At 42.7% G+C, this 15,528-nt stretch overlaps 1 protein-coding gene across 12 annotated transcripts in view; it reads left to right on the top strand.

Annotated features, from left to right (window-relative positions):
- ARNT2 (aryl hydrocarbon receptor nuclear translocator 2) overlaps positions 1-15,528 on the top strand; it is a 174,765-nt gene that overhangs the window by 30,943 nt on the left and 128,294 nt on the right. The window contains exon 1 of one of the 12 annotated variants that reach the window (XM_079123413.1): positions 7,496-7,681. The exons of the other annotated variants lie outside the window; for them this stretch is intronic. The gene's annotated coding sequence lies outside the window, so the exon portion shown is untranslated. Of the gene's footprint in view, positions 1-7,495; positions 7,682-15,528 lie in introns of those variants that run through there. 12 annotated transcript variants of the gene reach the window in all.

The following is a 15,528-nucleotide window of genomic DNA, read 5'->3' as shown; positions in this document are numbered from 1 at the left end:
GACCCATTGACAACAGAAATGAAATGTCACACTATGGCCTGCAGACCTCACAGGAAACATTCTCTGACCTCCAGTCTAGGTGGAGCTCTGGTTCCCATCCCTTCAAGTCTTGGGTCCCATGCAGAAATTGGGCCATGGTACTATAGTACCAGACAGTATATAATAATACCTTAACCACTTTGACAAGAAAAGTGATTTTAATGCCTTGCCATGTAAACAGTTTTACTATTTTGCATATTTTATATTTGTAGAGTAATTCACTGTTTAAAATTTAACACAAAATGTTTTTGTTGAATGATGGATGAATATATTCATCAAGGAATATATTCAACAAGGAAACTACTTTCTTTCATAAAACTTCTTAAGGGGAAATTTTACATCTATGGAAGAATATGTGATTTCCTTAATTTGTTTGTAAACAAGGAAATGTTCACATTTTTTCTTTTTAGAAAAGGCATTTATGGAAAGATTTGTTTACTGAGTGATATGCCAGTTGTTTTGCAGTGTTCTTTGTTCTAGTTATAGGATAACACGGGGTATCCATTTGAGAATAGCAAAATTGCCTTTCCCCATAATATCTTCCTCTGCAGAGTGTACTTTATTGACATTAATCTTCATGTAGAGGCAAATAGTAGCATGGCTACATCTGGAAAACTTGAATCCAGAAGCATAATCCAAAGGGAAAAAAGAGAGAAGAGGGACCTTGGGAAGAAGTTTATGTGAAGGTTGTGTTTGTTTGGTATAACTTGCTTCTTATTTTGGGGGAAGCCAAGTGTTGGGAGAAATCAGAGATGTCCAGAGAGCAAAGATGCAGAACAGAAAGCAAGGCATGGAAAGGGGGATCAAGAGAAATAAGTGGACAGAGGAAGAAAGAAAATGCAGGAGAATTGAAAGGGGGTATTGGGGTGGCATAGAGGAGGAAAGTAGAATAAGAGGAAGAAGAGAGCAGATAATCCAGCTGCAGGATGATGGGATAAAACTAGGGAGCCAGGAGCTTAGATTAAGGTATGTAGAAGAATGACCTTTGTGAAGATTTCTCATGAATTTTCTGAAGTCTTGTATAGGGTGTGGGAAGTGGCAGCTGTCCAAGGACACCTCCTTTATATTTTCCAAGTTCTGCTTCTGAGAGGCAGCACCAACTGATTCTAAACTCCAGGTGAAACAACTGGGATTCTCAGAATCTGCTCACCCAACCTCATGCCTATTGCAATCTGGACAGCTTTCCACCCCTCACTAAAGCCCAATTTCCAGGAAATCCCTAATCCCTTGATGTCTACAGACAGCTGACTACCTGCATTGCCTATCTGCCACCTGTCCACACATACCTTCCCGCCCTCCTTATCCTTCATTCCCATCAGCTGTCAGTCCAGAACACTCATCACTGCCTGTATAGGTACTAGTCTCCCTGGGGTTCTCTCTCCCCACTGAGCTATGGAGACTGGCAGTCTGGAACACCATTTGCTTTATTTTTGGGTATCACTGTTTCACTTTAGCGAAGAGTCAGGACATAGTAACACTACCTGAGAAAAGCCATTATCCACTCAGTTCTCACTGTGGCAGCAGCAGGCCAGTGCTGCTGATCTGAAGCTGCTCAGTCTTTTGAATTGGTTCCTTGCCTCCTGGAATCCCAGCCCTCTCTTTTCCACCCCTTCCATCCTTTATCATCACCACTTCTTTTTGGTCTTAAGAGCAACCACTTCTGTGCACATTTCTGACCACCGAACTGTACCCACATTCCTCTGGCTCAGGGCCTGGTTCACCCCCCCGACCCCATTTTATGGAACAGGCATGATAGGAATGGGCTCTCTGAGACCATTACATGGGAGGGGGTTAGGCTCCAGAGACAGCTTTGACAACTGCTGTTTGTCTCTTGGCACTGGTTTTGTACCCAAGGGATGGAGAACCTCATATGTGCTTCTTCGGCCAGCACCTAAACTTCAAGTCAATTTATCCTTTCATTAGTTCTTGAAAAATCAGTATCTAATGACCAGTATGTCCCACTTACAATGCTATGCTCATGCACAATTGTGAACAAATTATCTCCCATTGCACAGGAAACCTCCACTTACTCCCCAGTCATCCCTGCCCAGATCCCTTGCATAGAGCATTCCCCTTCCCTCTTGTCTGAAGACGTGGGGAGAGGGCTTGGATCAGTGCTTCCTCTAGCTTGGGCAAGGCAGCTGCCATGGGTCCCCAACTTTTTACCACTAGGGTAAAACAATTCTTGCCAAGTTTTAGAACACTGACAGGAAAGCATTCTTGCACAGAAAAGCAGATGGATTGGGCATTCACCAAGGCTTTTAGGAAACCCCTTTCATGGAACTCATTTAATTCAAACATGACACCAAGGAAAACAGCCATTATTTAGTGTGTGGTGATTCCATAAGAAAAATGAATAGACACCACCCACACCCCCAGGGTGCTTATTTGCATGGGGGAACAGAGGTGCACACTCAACAAGTGACAAGTGTTGTTGTCATCATGTCCACCCATGTGTCCCCATCACAGTGTTTGAGTGGAATGCTGGGTGGTTTGCAGAGTCTAAATTAGGCTATGATATTCCCAATTCACCACATTCCCCAGATTACCATCTGGTACCTTGACGAGGCTATTTGTTTTTATATGGGTGCTGGTACCCTAAAAGATGGAGGCCACTTTCCCTGTGCCTGGACCAACAATCCATCTGTGTGAAGAGTGGGCATGTGTCCTGGCTTTCCTGGCCATGTGTGCCTGAGCTTTTAATGTTTCTGCATGTTCCCTTGCTTAATATTCATCCCACTCTTTTCAGAGGCCTCCTTTTTTGGATGATAATTAAGAAGGCCACAATAACCATGAGCCCAGAGGGCAGGACTCTGCTTCCCACCCGCCTTGTCTATTACTTACTAGATAAACAATGTTCACCCACAGCCACCAATTTGTTACCACCTCCCCAGAGCCTTCTGGACCTGCCACTCACTGTCCCTCCAACTTTGTGTTGATGACACCTCGGGTCCCAGAACTCTGTGGATTTACCAGTGGGTTCACTTTTCACACAGCCACTTATCCTTCTTCCCTGATCTAGTGGGTTTCATCTTTCCTTCCTATGCTGTGGAGGGAGTGAGGTTTCACTCCCCATTGCTCTCTGGTGTGGAGAAGTCATAAGGTGGGAAAGAGAGTCCACAAGGTTGCTCCCAGGAAGAGGCATTGCAGTCTTTTGGTCACTGCTGTCAATTGCCCTAATTTTTAAGCTGATGGTAGCAATTCTTCTGGCTTTTTTTCTTTTTTTTTTTTTTTTGGTATGGGAATTGAATCCAGTGGAGCTGTACCACTGAGCTACAGTCCCAACCCATTTTATTTATTTTTTTTTATTTTGAAACAAGATCTCTGTAAGTTATCCAGGCCGATCTTGAAGTTTGGTAGTCTTCCTGCCTCAGTTTCCACAGCTGACTTCCCTCACCTTACATAAACTAATTTTCAGTATTTTCTTTGCTGGAAACTCACCTTCTCCATCCTCTTTAGTCTCATCTCCCATCTCCCCTTTCCACACCTCTTGTGTAGCCTCATCCTCCCATTCTTTATGCTTCCTAAACACTCCGATTGTTTACCATGCACAGTTACTACTAAATGCAGTCACACTTGGGGCATGGTGATAATGTTACTCCTTCCACAGCCTTGTTGTAAGGGCTCAGTAGCCTGCTCAAGTCCTGGCACATCTTGAAACTCCATAGATACTCCATCTTTGAATCTTTATCCCTCCCCTCCTACCATCCCGTGTGGGGTAAATTTGCCCAGCATAAAGTGGCTGCACGATGTCATATCTGCTGCTTCTGTGACACTCCCCCAGCTCTGTACCTCAGTTCCAAGCAGCCTGCCTTGGGTTCCAACATCCTGGGGTGCTGTTTTACTTTCAGTTACATCATTACATTGTTTCCCCATAAGAATATTATATTCTAAGTTTTAAAAACTTAGCGATAAAGGAAAATAATCATATGATCTTTACATTCAGATACTAGCTTTTTCCCTTTTTTAGTGTATTTTACCTCAAGTGTGTAGACACACCACATACATACTCAAACATGCATAGACACACACACAGTCTTTTCTCCACACAAGCATATTAAAGGTGCACTGTATTGATTCATTTTGATAATGCTGATGACAGAGCACCAAAGTCAATGTTTGCCTGTGATTGAGGTAGAAGCTGAATATTACCATCATTGAATGAAAATCTGATTTTAACAAAAAATGGGTATTGTTACTATTTGATTATAGTTTCTTACCAGGAGTCACATGGTAGAAATTTGATTTCCAGATCAGAGACAGTTGTATCTGGGCACTGTCCCTGCTGAACGCTTTGTACTCGGCACTTCAACTCGTCACACTAACTAGTTGCTCATTTGCAACTGAGTTTGGTGGGAAAGAAGATATGTTGAAAGGTGCTTCATATTTCCCTAACATTTTCTTCTTTCTTTGCTCTCTTTGTTTTCTTAATTGTATCTGGATTACAATGATTTACAACAGTATTACAGTGTGATTTTGGAGGGTTTGCCCCCTGTAAATTTTTGAGGTAGCAAACTTCAACAAAGTTGGCTATTAATTCATTCTCGTAAAGATAGGAATTGTCCAAATATGACTGTGGTTTGAAAGATGCATGGTCTAAAATATAAACTAATTTTAAAAAATGTTAAATCCTAAATGTTGCTTATTGTTATGAAGGCCAGTATACCAGACAATTCCACAAGGATTTGGGTTATGATATACTCTAATAATTTGTTTTATTCTGCTTTGTAATATTATTTGTGGTTTGATAAAGGCTATGACATCTTCGTAAAGGTAGCAAGCTAATATGTTCTCATATTTCCTTTTACATTTGAATATTTGTTAAAATTCTTAAGATTGGTATTGCCGCATATAAGGTTTGCACATAAAATTGATAGTGTTCACCATATGTCCCTGGATTATTGCATATTCCACTCTTGGAATGATACTTTATATTTATAAACTATCTGATTGAGAGTACAGAAACGTATCATCCATATAGGAGATTTGTCATCCAGTACATCTAAAATGCATATTTATATGTGAAATTGAGTTTTCAGACTTGCACAATAGGTTTAGGTAGCATACCTTGTTTTGTAGTATTGGTATTTAATACAGTAATATAGATGTTGATGGTGAGGTCACATGATCATGTCACATGATCATCACTCGGGTATACAAGTTCAGGGATGCCAGAATGATGTTGAAATAGGCATTTGACTGCCCTTTCAAGGCAAGCATTCATTCAGAATGGGTTAGTCAGCTTTTACTCACTGTGACAAAGTACCTCAGATAAACACACAAAGGAGAAAAGGTTTATTTGGGTTCATGGTTCCATTCCATGGTCACTTGACCCTGTTAACCTTGAGCCTCTGGTTGAGGCAGTATATCATGGTGGGAAGGTGGGACAAAGAAGGCTGCTCACCTCATGGCTGCTGGGAAGCAAGAGAGGGCAGGGGTAGGGCCTAATATCCCCTTCAAGAGCACACCACAACCATCTAACTTCCTCTATAATAGGCTTTGCCTACTAAAGGCTCCACTACCTCCCAATAGTGCCACAGGCTAGTGACTAAACCTTTAACATATGGGTCTTGAGAGACCTTTCAAATCCAAATCATAACACAGAAGCTAATGCCAAATAGGCTTTAGGCAAATATGGTGTCTGCAACTAAACTGTGATGGATTCCCGACAAATAAGTTTGCATCAGATTTTGTATCCTGCTCTACTGACTTACCCTAGCATTTTTCTATAATGCTATTCTTTGAAATTGTGATAATTTAATGGCTGAGTGATTTTTATCTGTGTATATATTCCATAATTTATTACTTTTCCTTTTACGTCAGACAGATTCATTCATTTTTCTGTTCAACTTTACATTGTATTTGGACAGTCAACATGCATCTGGATTATTCTTTTTTTTTTAAGATGTTGATAGACCTTTATTTTATTCATTTATTCTTGTGTGGTGCTGAGGATTGAACCCAGTGCCTCACATGTGCTAGGCAAGTACTCTACCACTGAGCCACAACCCCAGCCCCAGCCCCAAGCCACAACCCCAGCCCCTGGATTATTCTCCCCCCCCCCCCTTACCTTTCACATACTTAAGCATTGTGAAGAGGCCTCTGCAGTAATCAAAAACTGGCTCTACCCTTTTATATAGGGAGGTCTCTTAGACATTTGAAGATGGTTTCATCTCTCCTCCCTCAAGGGCTCTCATTCAGGTTGGCAATTTTGTCTCATTAGCAGTTTCTCCTCCATACAACATTTGAACCCTTCTCTATCCCATGGGCTGTGTCGTTTTGAACCTGGAGCATCTGAACTCTGAACTCCTTGCACACCCTCCCACCAGCAGTCCACCTCTTATTCTTTCTCCCAGGGCCTCTCTTGCTTCACTGATTCCTTGGGCTTAGGCCTTAGTAGGTCATAACTTTTTCAGAGGCAGTCTGTACCCAGACACCAAGCTCAGGTGTTGTGTCCTCTCTTCTGTATGGCTGATGATCCCTGCTTTCCTCTAATGGTCTATGGTTATTAGGGTGTTAAATTTGACTCAAACTCATGGGTGGGTGTCCCATTGTGGCCTTTGTTTCTTTCAAATCACCGAGTAGACCATGTTGAATGTGGTGTTCCCTTTTATTGCCTTGCTCCAGAATCATAACCTTGACAATGACCTCCCCATTTTACTTCCTGCAGCTGGTACTTCTTGCTGGATGTGTGTTGTTCACCATTCTATAAAGTACACACGGAGATGCTGGGACTTCAACTGGCAGGGCAGCAAAGGAAACTACGCTAGTGGGAATGTGGATGCTGACCATATGGTGATTCCAAAGGGCACAGTGCATGGTGGATTCCAGGTAGCCAGGACTCTGCCTATACATCCGTGTTACCTGAGGTGGGAGGGAGTCTTTCCCAGGATGCCTTGGTACTGGTTCCTATTCCCTGATGTTAAAGGCTGCCTGCCGGGAAGGCTAGGGCCCACAACCAGGACTTAGTGTCCAGTCTGGAGGAGGCACGACCTGGCCTTTCCCTTCTCTCCCTGGGTCCAGCAGCCATTCCTTCACAATTCTGCTACCTACTGCCCTATTGCAGAGCTGCAGGGCCAGCCTGCCTATGGGATAGGATGTCTCACAGAGCACTGCACAACTGGTTAAAACCTAACAAAGACCTGCACGTAGAGTCCCCAGACTCCCAATATAATGATTTTTTATACATTGTATTACCAAAAAATCCAACTCCAAGGAGGACCTTTGGGAACTGCCTGCTCTGCCTTTATCTTGAAGTAGAAGGGACCTTCCCTTGCTAGCACTTCAGGAGAATCCTTTATGTTCTCTCGCTGAATCATTTTGATAACAGTCTAGATATTCTAAATGTATATTTGCAACAGCTGCACAAGAAATCCGAGTAACCAGTTTTTCAGAACCTAAGCAGTTAATGCTAGAAATTTTGCTGCAAATAAATTGATCAGTATGCAAGACAGTTGTCACGGCTGAATCATGGTCCACAGTTAAGGTAAACAGAGCTGTGATGACATCTTCTGAGCAGAATACAAATGCAGCTACATTTCCTCCCAGAGGTTTCTGACATTCCTTCTACACGGATAACAGATTCTCCTAAGAAGGTGTTGGTCACAAGGAAGAAAGATCTTTGTTTAATCCCTCTGAAAAGGTAGGGCTGTGGTATTTGATGTGCTTTCTGTGCAGAGAATTGTTCTAAGAGAGCCGAGTATTGAGGAGAGCATTTTTCCTTGGTTAGCTGTCTCCCCTCACTCCTCTCCCACCCATGGAGGGAGCCTTGTGGTTTTTCATTTATTGGATGATCATTAGAATAGTATATGTGGTTGTATTGTGGAAGTTTGCATGTCATTAATTTTTTTCCAATGTGAAGATCAAGGAATATTTTCCTTATTTGGATTCACATGAAGTAGCGGGCTTAGAACAAAATGTCTTTTTTCATTTCCTCCTCTTTCTTTCATCTTAATGCTCTCAAGTTTCACATTTTTTTCCAGGTTTTTCCTTCCTACATGGTATTATAGAAATTGCACACAATGTGTCTCCTTTTGAAATGTAGAATGATTTGTAGCTAGATGCTGCATCACAAGCCAGATATGTTTTCTGTGTTATGGTGAAGCTTATAAAATGCTTAGCTTGTACTGATTTTAGAATGAGCTCAAAACCTCATTGCAACTTTGTCTAAGAGCAGGCAGTCATTTCCCCCTGTGTGTAATGGGGGACACAGCTTCTTGGTGGGATATTTGCATTTGGGGTTGGACTGCTATGGGTACAGATATTTCTATTTGTGCATTTGCCATTGGTGATGATCAGGGACCCTGATCAGAAAGCTTTAGAAGAGGGTTGCATTTGAAGTGGGGGAATAACTAGACCTGTAGGGAGATACAGCTGGGGTAAAAGACCAGGAAGCTCCAGGGGCTAAAGGGAGCAAGAATGCATACCCCTCAATTGGGCTGACTGCAAATGCTCAGGAATGCTGGAACAGTCAAAGGAATGCATTTAGGAAAGAACATCTTTTATATCCTGCTTTAATCCTGTAGCACTGTAGCATTTCTGTAGCCTGTTTTCAGGTTAGCACAGGTATGGCCTCCTCTAGTAAACCTTCTTAAATGTTCCTAGTTATTCTCACAACACAGTACCTCTCTCACAAAAGGCAGTTCTCTGGCCACACGTCTGCCTCACACTGTCTTACATCCGTCTCTTAATCTCTGCCTGTTGCACAGCCCCTGGCTCAAAGCAAGAGGTTTGCAAATACTGCCAATTTGCTTACAGCACCCCAACAAAAGGAAGGAGCATCTGATTAACTCCATTTCTTAGTTGAAGCATAGGTGGAGAAACTGAGTCAGATAGGGTTGAAGTGAGAACTGGAAACACTGCTGGGTGTGTGACCCTATGAATAAATGACCAAGGAGGGTGTGAATGTTTGTGCCTCTGCCTCACTCCAAAAATCCCCATGTACAGAGCATATGTGGCATGGTGGATGTAAATACACAACCAGCCCAACCATATGTTTCTGCCTCCTCTAGAAATTTTTTGCACTGTGCAGTGTAGGAGGATCAGGTGACCAGGGTTTTTTAGAATTTTCCCTTTTGGGACCCTGATGCTGACACACCACGATTTTGAGGCAATGACATCATTGCGTTGCTCTTTGAGCTCCGCCATCCTGGTCCTGTCTTCCACCTGGGCAGCAGTGCCTCCCTTCATTCACAGGAGAAGAACAAGTATAGTGCCAGTGTCACAGGGACCAGCCTCATGATGGGGAGGAGGGGACTGGTGGAAACAGGCCTCCTTGAGAAGGGATATTTGAGCAGAATGTAAATGATTGAGGAGTGAACAGTGAAGAGATCATTACTGGGTTGCATTTGAAGTCAGGGAGAACTCGATCTATAGGGAGATGCAACTTCCTTGCCAGAGGACATAACATATGCAAAGGTCCTGAGGTGGGAGGGAACATGGTATGCTCAAGAAATTGACTGGGCAGTGGAGCGAGCTCGAACTGGAGCTTGTACCGGGTAGAGCTGGGTAGGAGAGGCAGACAGCAGACTGGCCATACAGGGACTGGTTGATCATGGCAGGGAACTTTGCATTGTGTTAAGAGCAAAGAGAAGCCCTTAGAGGATGGAAGGGCTGGCCTCATCCCATCTGGCTTCTAAGGGGTACTCAATGGGAGGGTCAAGGATAGGTATAAGAAGACCCAGGGGTGTTGTGAGGCAGGCCACAGCAGAACCCAGAAGGTGGAAAGACTAGAGAAGGTGACAGCGAGACTTGATGACTGGGTTTGGGAGTCAGCAAAGACAGCATTGATGGCCTGTGCCTGAGTGGTCACCAGGGGAGAACATAGAGAAAGGAGACTGTGTATGATTCCTTGGCATCTGGAAATGGAGCAGCAACTGGCAAATGAGACCTGGAAGGAGGAATGTGAGTCAGGAGACCAGGAGTGGAGGTGCCTGGACAACCAGGAGAGTTGCTCAAAGTGGGCTGGGAGAGCCACAACCACGGAGAGGTGGGGATAGAAGAGTGATTATGTGCCTTCTCCAGATGTGATGATGGTGACTGTCTAGTGATGGGGATCTAGTCCAACTGGAGAAGAGGAGGCCTGAAGGATAGGCAGCTCTTTGGTGGCATTTTGCTCCTCAAGGGAGACAGATTGCTTTGGCCATAGTTCCAAACTTGCTTGTGCATGGAAAATTTCACATCTGTTTTTAAAGGTTGATTTTGAATTTGATGTAGGGTGGTGTCATCATAGGATACATTCAAGTTTCCAGGCAGCACTAGGTGCCCCCTCCTTGCTAACTGGCAATACCTCAACTGCATAGGAAAGTCGAGGCAAAGACCCTGATCCTTGCGCTCCTTTCAGTTGCACCCCTTGCCAGACTCTGCTGGGCCTGCCCACAAGGACCTGAAGTCAAGGGGATAGATGACGGATCCAAAACTTCTGGGTTCCCTCGCTGCACTAGCCAAAGCAGCTTCTGAAGGGTGGCAGTGTAGATGCTCTCTTTTCTCCCAGGTGAGTCTGTCAAGGATGAGCTTCCTTGCCAGCGAGGAGAAAAGTTCTGACCATGTCAGGTCCAGGGAGGTGTGTCTGTGTGGCATGTGTGTGCATGTGTGTGCGTATTATTGTGTGGTGTGAGTAGTTGTGTAGGTGATGCCCTGAGAGAAGATGTGTGGGGAAGCTCACAGCTCTCAGCACAGCTCTGCCCATTGCTGGCCACTTCTCTGGGGTATGGGTGGGCCTGCCTTCTGGCAGAACCTTAGTAAGGCAGCAAAAGGTGGGTAGGGAAGAGGCCCTCATCTCAGGCTGCCCCTTCTTTCATTCCTTGGAGACAGCATCACCTAGGTGAGTGTTACCAAGCAGAAGAGGCCAGGCTCCATAGCTCACCACTCCACAGATAAATACTCAGATTCGAATTGGTAGGAAAATAGGTTGTATTCAAAACCAGCTTTGAGGGAAGATAGAAGAAACTGTTTTAAAATTTCTATTTTGGGAGACTTTGGGGTAAGGGGGAAAAAAAGGCAGGAAGTATACATGTACAGATTGAGTTAGCCTGTGCTAGACAGGCCAGGGCAGGGGTGGCCTCCATTCTTAGCTTTCTTGGCATCAAAGGCCAAGGGCAGCCCCTCAGCCTTTACTCTCCAGCATGAACAAGTTGCTCTCAGTTTCATAAGGGCCCCCCAACTTCATAAGGAGCCCACTTCTGAGCACTTGAGGGGGGTCCAGGAGGACTAAAGCAGCTGCCCTCCCCACACACAGTGCCCCCACCATTGCATTTCCTGCATTGAACCAGGTAAAACCAGAAAGTGTTTTACACTCACACTCACAGAAGTGTTTTAATTCCTCATGGTAAGAAAATGGCTAAGTTTTGGTACTATCTCTCTGTGTGTACCTATTTGGCGGCTGGGTGTGGGTGGGTGGGTGGGTAGGTACTGGGAATCCAACCACTTATCTATATCCCTAGCCCTTTTTTTATTTTTTGTTTTGTGACAGGATCTCACTAAGTTGCTGAGGGTCTTGCTAAGTGGCTGAGGTTGGCCTCAAACTTGCCATCCTCCTGCCTCAGCCTCCCTGGTAGATCTGGACATTTTTATATATTTTCATTGATATTGTAGAGTTGTCTTCCAGGAGGATCATCCTTGTATACCCAGCTGCAGGATATAATGACAGCCACTTGGTCACCTGTGGGGATCTGAGACATAATTTTCTTGCTACGAAGTATAGTGGTCAGGTTTCCCCTTTTCTTTGTTTCTGAGTGAAATTCAGAGACCCTGGAGCAGGATGACTATTCACCTGAATGGTTCAGCTTTTCTGCTCCATTTGACACCAGGCCCTGCTTTGAGATAACCACTTCTGACCTATCCAGGGACCTTCCCAGGAATCCTTGCTTTGCCTGCTTGCACTTGAATCACAGGAAAAAAAAAAAACAAAAAAAACAAAAAAACTACAGACTTGGGAAACAGGTGATCACTTTCCTAGGAAAGTCTTGTCCATATCCCACATAGCTGGATGTGGACATAGACAATGAGTAGAGAGGCCTCTTTCCTCTGATTTTTACTTTTGTTTAAATTTATTAAGGGTGGCTACTAAAAATCAACATTAGAGAAAACAATTAACCTTTAAGGTAAATTTAGCCTTGTGGATTACATCTTCCATTTGGTTTATTCAGTATCTAGAACTCTATTTAGTTATCAACATGGCATTTGATGAAATGAGACATCCATTCTGTTAGAAATACTAGGGTGCTGCAAGGAATCAAACACGTGCTCAGAAGTAGCTCGCAAGGCAAACTTTATTTCTGCAGAAGGGTGTGCTACTGAACCTGGCAAGCAAACACATTTGGCAGCAGTCTACCTAATTTTATCCCGAATCCAGCACTGCCCCTTGCTCTGATAGGAGGAGCTAAGGGTCACAATCTGTGCAACTGGCTAATTTTAAAATTGGGCACGGCGAAGGGAAGGGCTATAGTTAAAATGACTACAGTTGGATCTTACATCCCAAATAAGGCTAAATACTATATTCTGAAAATGGACCACCAGACTTTCTGTTTTTCACAATTCCCTTAAATAAACTCTAAAAGTAAGCAGAGGAGCAGATTTCCTTGCCATCATGAAGAATGTCTATCTTATTTCAGTTAAATTCAAGGACCAAGCAAGACCACTTACCATTGTCTTCCCCTCCCAAGGTCGCTTACCCCTTGCCATAATTGCACTTTTAATTATTGTTGCTTGAGTATTTTTTCCCAAATACTTATGCTGTTCACATACTTGATCCTTAATTTTTGAAATGACCTGCAAGATACAGATTATGAACATTACATAGATTACACTTTACCCTAGAGTGATCCAGTCACTCAAATAGCTAGTGTTTGAGTTGTGATTTGAAACCAGGCATGTTTGACTGCAAAGTCACTGGGTGTTTCTCTTATCCCATTGTATTTCATTGTTACTCAGTGTTGTTCTGGCCAACAAAATAAGACATGAAAAAGAAATTGAACCTTCAACTATTAAAAAGGAGAAGATTATTGATAAAGTATTAATGTTTGTCATTGATAGGATTTAGAAACAGAAAATTTAGAAGATTTAATGAAAATAAATTATTAGAACAAATAAAGGGATCTGTGAAATGGCAGAAAACATGATAATGACCCAAGAAATTGTTTTTACCAGGACTGTAAATTTCAAAAGAACAATAGTGAGAGAGGGGAGGGCAACACCTATATTAGTTGTTAGTCAAATGGTTTAATTCAGTCTTCATAGACTACTAACCAGTTAGATAATAAAATAGGAAAAAGATCCCATTCACATTAATAGCAGTGATTATAACACACAATGCAACATTGCATCATAATGACACAAAATACCTAGAAACGAACCAAATGGGGAACTCCAGAAACCTATATGATGAAAATAAAAAACTTCACTGAGCTGAAAAGGGAATCTTCAGTTAGATATAGGCATATGTCAATTAGTGATTAAAAATTCATGATGTTGTATAAAGGTCAATTTTCCCTCACAATGAATTCACAGCTCAAGGAAAGAGAGTTAATTGCAAGGTGTTAAATATAATACCTTAATCAAATTAAATCAAAATTTAAATGGAAGAATATATCAAAAATGAGAGCAAAGACTTCTGAGAGTTGAAGTAGTGAAACATCATCTCTAAGTATGTTATGAAGTGCAGTAGAGGAGTAAGTATACATAACGAGGTAATCAAGGAGGAAATAGATATGCTAGAAACAGACACTTTCATGTGTAAATAAAATACAGGATAGAGGGTGCATCAACAAAATTAATGGGGAAAAGGAAGGATTTCTGAATAAATGGGGTTGGGTCAATTGATCTTGTCTTAATTCTACTTTTTAAAGCTTTCTCTAATATTAAAAGGAATCTTTCCAACTAGAAAGACAACAACAGATTGGAAAGAGTATTGTAAAATATTTTCAGGAAATAGGACAAAGTTCTAATTTATTATAAGAAAGAGATTGTAGAAAGATATTCCAAATCTTAGAAAAGGAATGAGCACAAGATATACAAATGCAATTTACAAAAGAAGCAATCAAATTAGAATGAAATGTTACTCCAGAAATGCTTGGTTGAGGATATTGGAGATGGTAAGCCACCACTTTCAGGTATTGCTTGTTTAGCCTCCTTGGCTGGGGTTAAGCATGAGCCTCTCTTTCAAATCGTGTCAGTACATTTTTACATTAAGCTCACCTGCTTTCCTTCTCTTATCCCACTGGCCTTATGGCAAATGCATATCATATGTGAAGACGGTTCTCTCCAAGCACATTATATTCCATGTAAGTGTTAAATTTCTTCATGGTAGAAACTCCACATGCACAGTGGCATGGAACAGAGGCTGGATGGCTGGAGAACTGCTTTCAGGAAGCTGGCTCTTTGGCTGGGCAGACGAGACTTACCCACAGGGAGCAGCCAAAGAGCAGAGTGAGGTCTAATGTACCTGCAAGAAGGACATTTGTGCAAGTCGCCTAATCTCTTTTTGCCTGTGTCCTCCTCCATCTGAGAAAGGATTGTATCTTCAATATTCCCCATCCTTTGCTATTCACGCCAGCATTTTGGGGAATTTTACTTTCAGCAACTTGTATTGTTATAGGGCCGGGACCTTCTGGGAAGCTGAAGCAGCACGAAAGCCCCCCTTCTCCCTGATTCTTGGAGCCACATCAGAAAGATTTCAGACATGTTGGTCAGAGTAGCTGGCATTAGAAGAGATGGGAAAGGGGAAAAGGGGACACTCTCCAGGGAGAGTGAGTCCTCTCAGAGAGGAGATGGATGTGTGCCTCTCCTGCTGTCCAGTTTCTGGGGATCCCAGAGTCCTGCTCAGGTCCTCCTCTTGACTTTTGACAGTAGGATGATATCAGACTTTCAAATCCTCACTGCCATGACAACTCTAGGTCACTTTGGCCCATGCTGCCAGTTCTAATTAGAACCTCTTCTTACATGCTGTTAGAGGGAATTTTCCTTCTCTCTCTGAGTTCTGGGATCTGGTCTGTGTAAGGGTCACAACTGCCCCCAAACCCCACAGGATAACTTGTGTTGTTCTCATCTGCACTTTGGACCTACATTTCTCCTGCAGGTAACAGGTCATTTGCTGAGGTATGTAACATATCTTGTAGACTTAAGCCAGGCAGGGTTGCAGGTAAATTGTTTTTCTTAAAAGTGAAAGTATGTGGGGATCAGCACAGTAGGCCCCATTTATAGAATTATCCCCTTAACCTCATGTTCCCACCACTGATGTCTGTTCATTCCCTATTAGTATCACAAAAACAATTGGCATTTGTTTTCCCAAAAAAAAAAAACAAGTGAATGTTATTTTTGCCCAACTATATATTACCTGACAGCTCTGAGCTGAAGGGCAGTTGGGACAGAGGAGACAATGGCCAAGATCAATTCTAGTCTGAAATTTCCTTAACTCAAAGGCTGGGTAGCTGACTTTAACATACTGAAACTAATGTTGCATGAGACATTAACTTGACAGGTAGTAAATTTTTA

Source organism: Sciurus vulgaris (genome assembly GCF_902686455.1).
Source record: "Sciurus vulgaris genome assembly, chromosome: 2".
NCBI lineage: Eukaryota > Metazoa > Chordata > Mammalia > Rodentia > Sciuridae > Sciurus > Sciurus vulgaris.
Note: the sequence above shows the minus strand (reverse complement) of the source record. Positions and strands in the feature narration are given on the sequence as shown.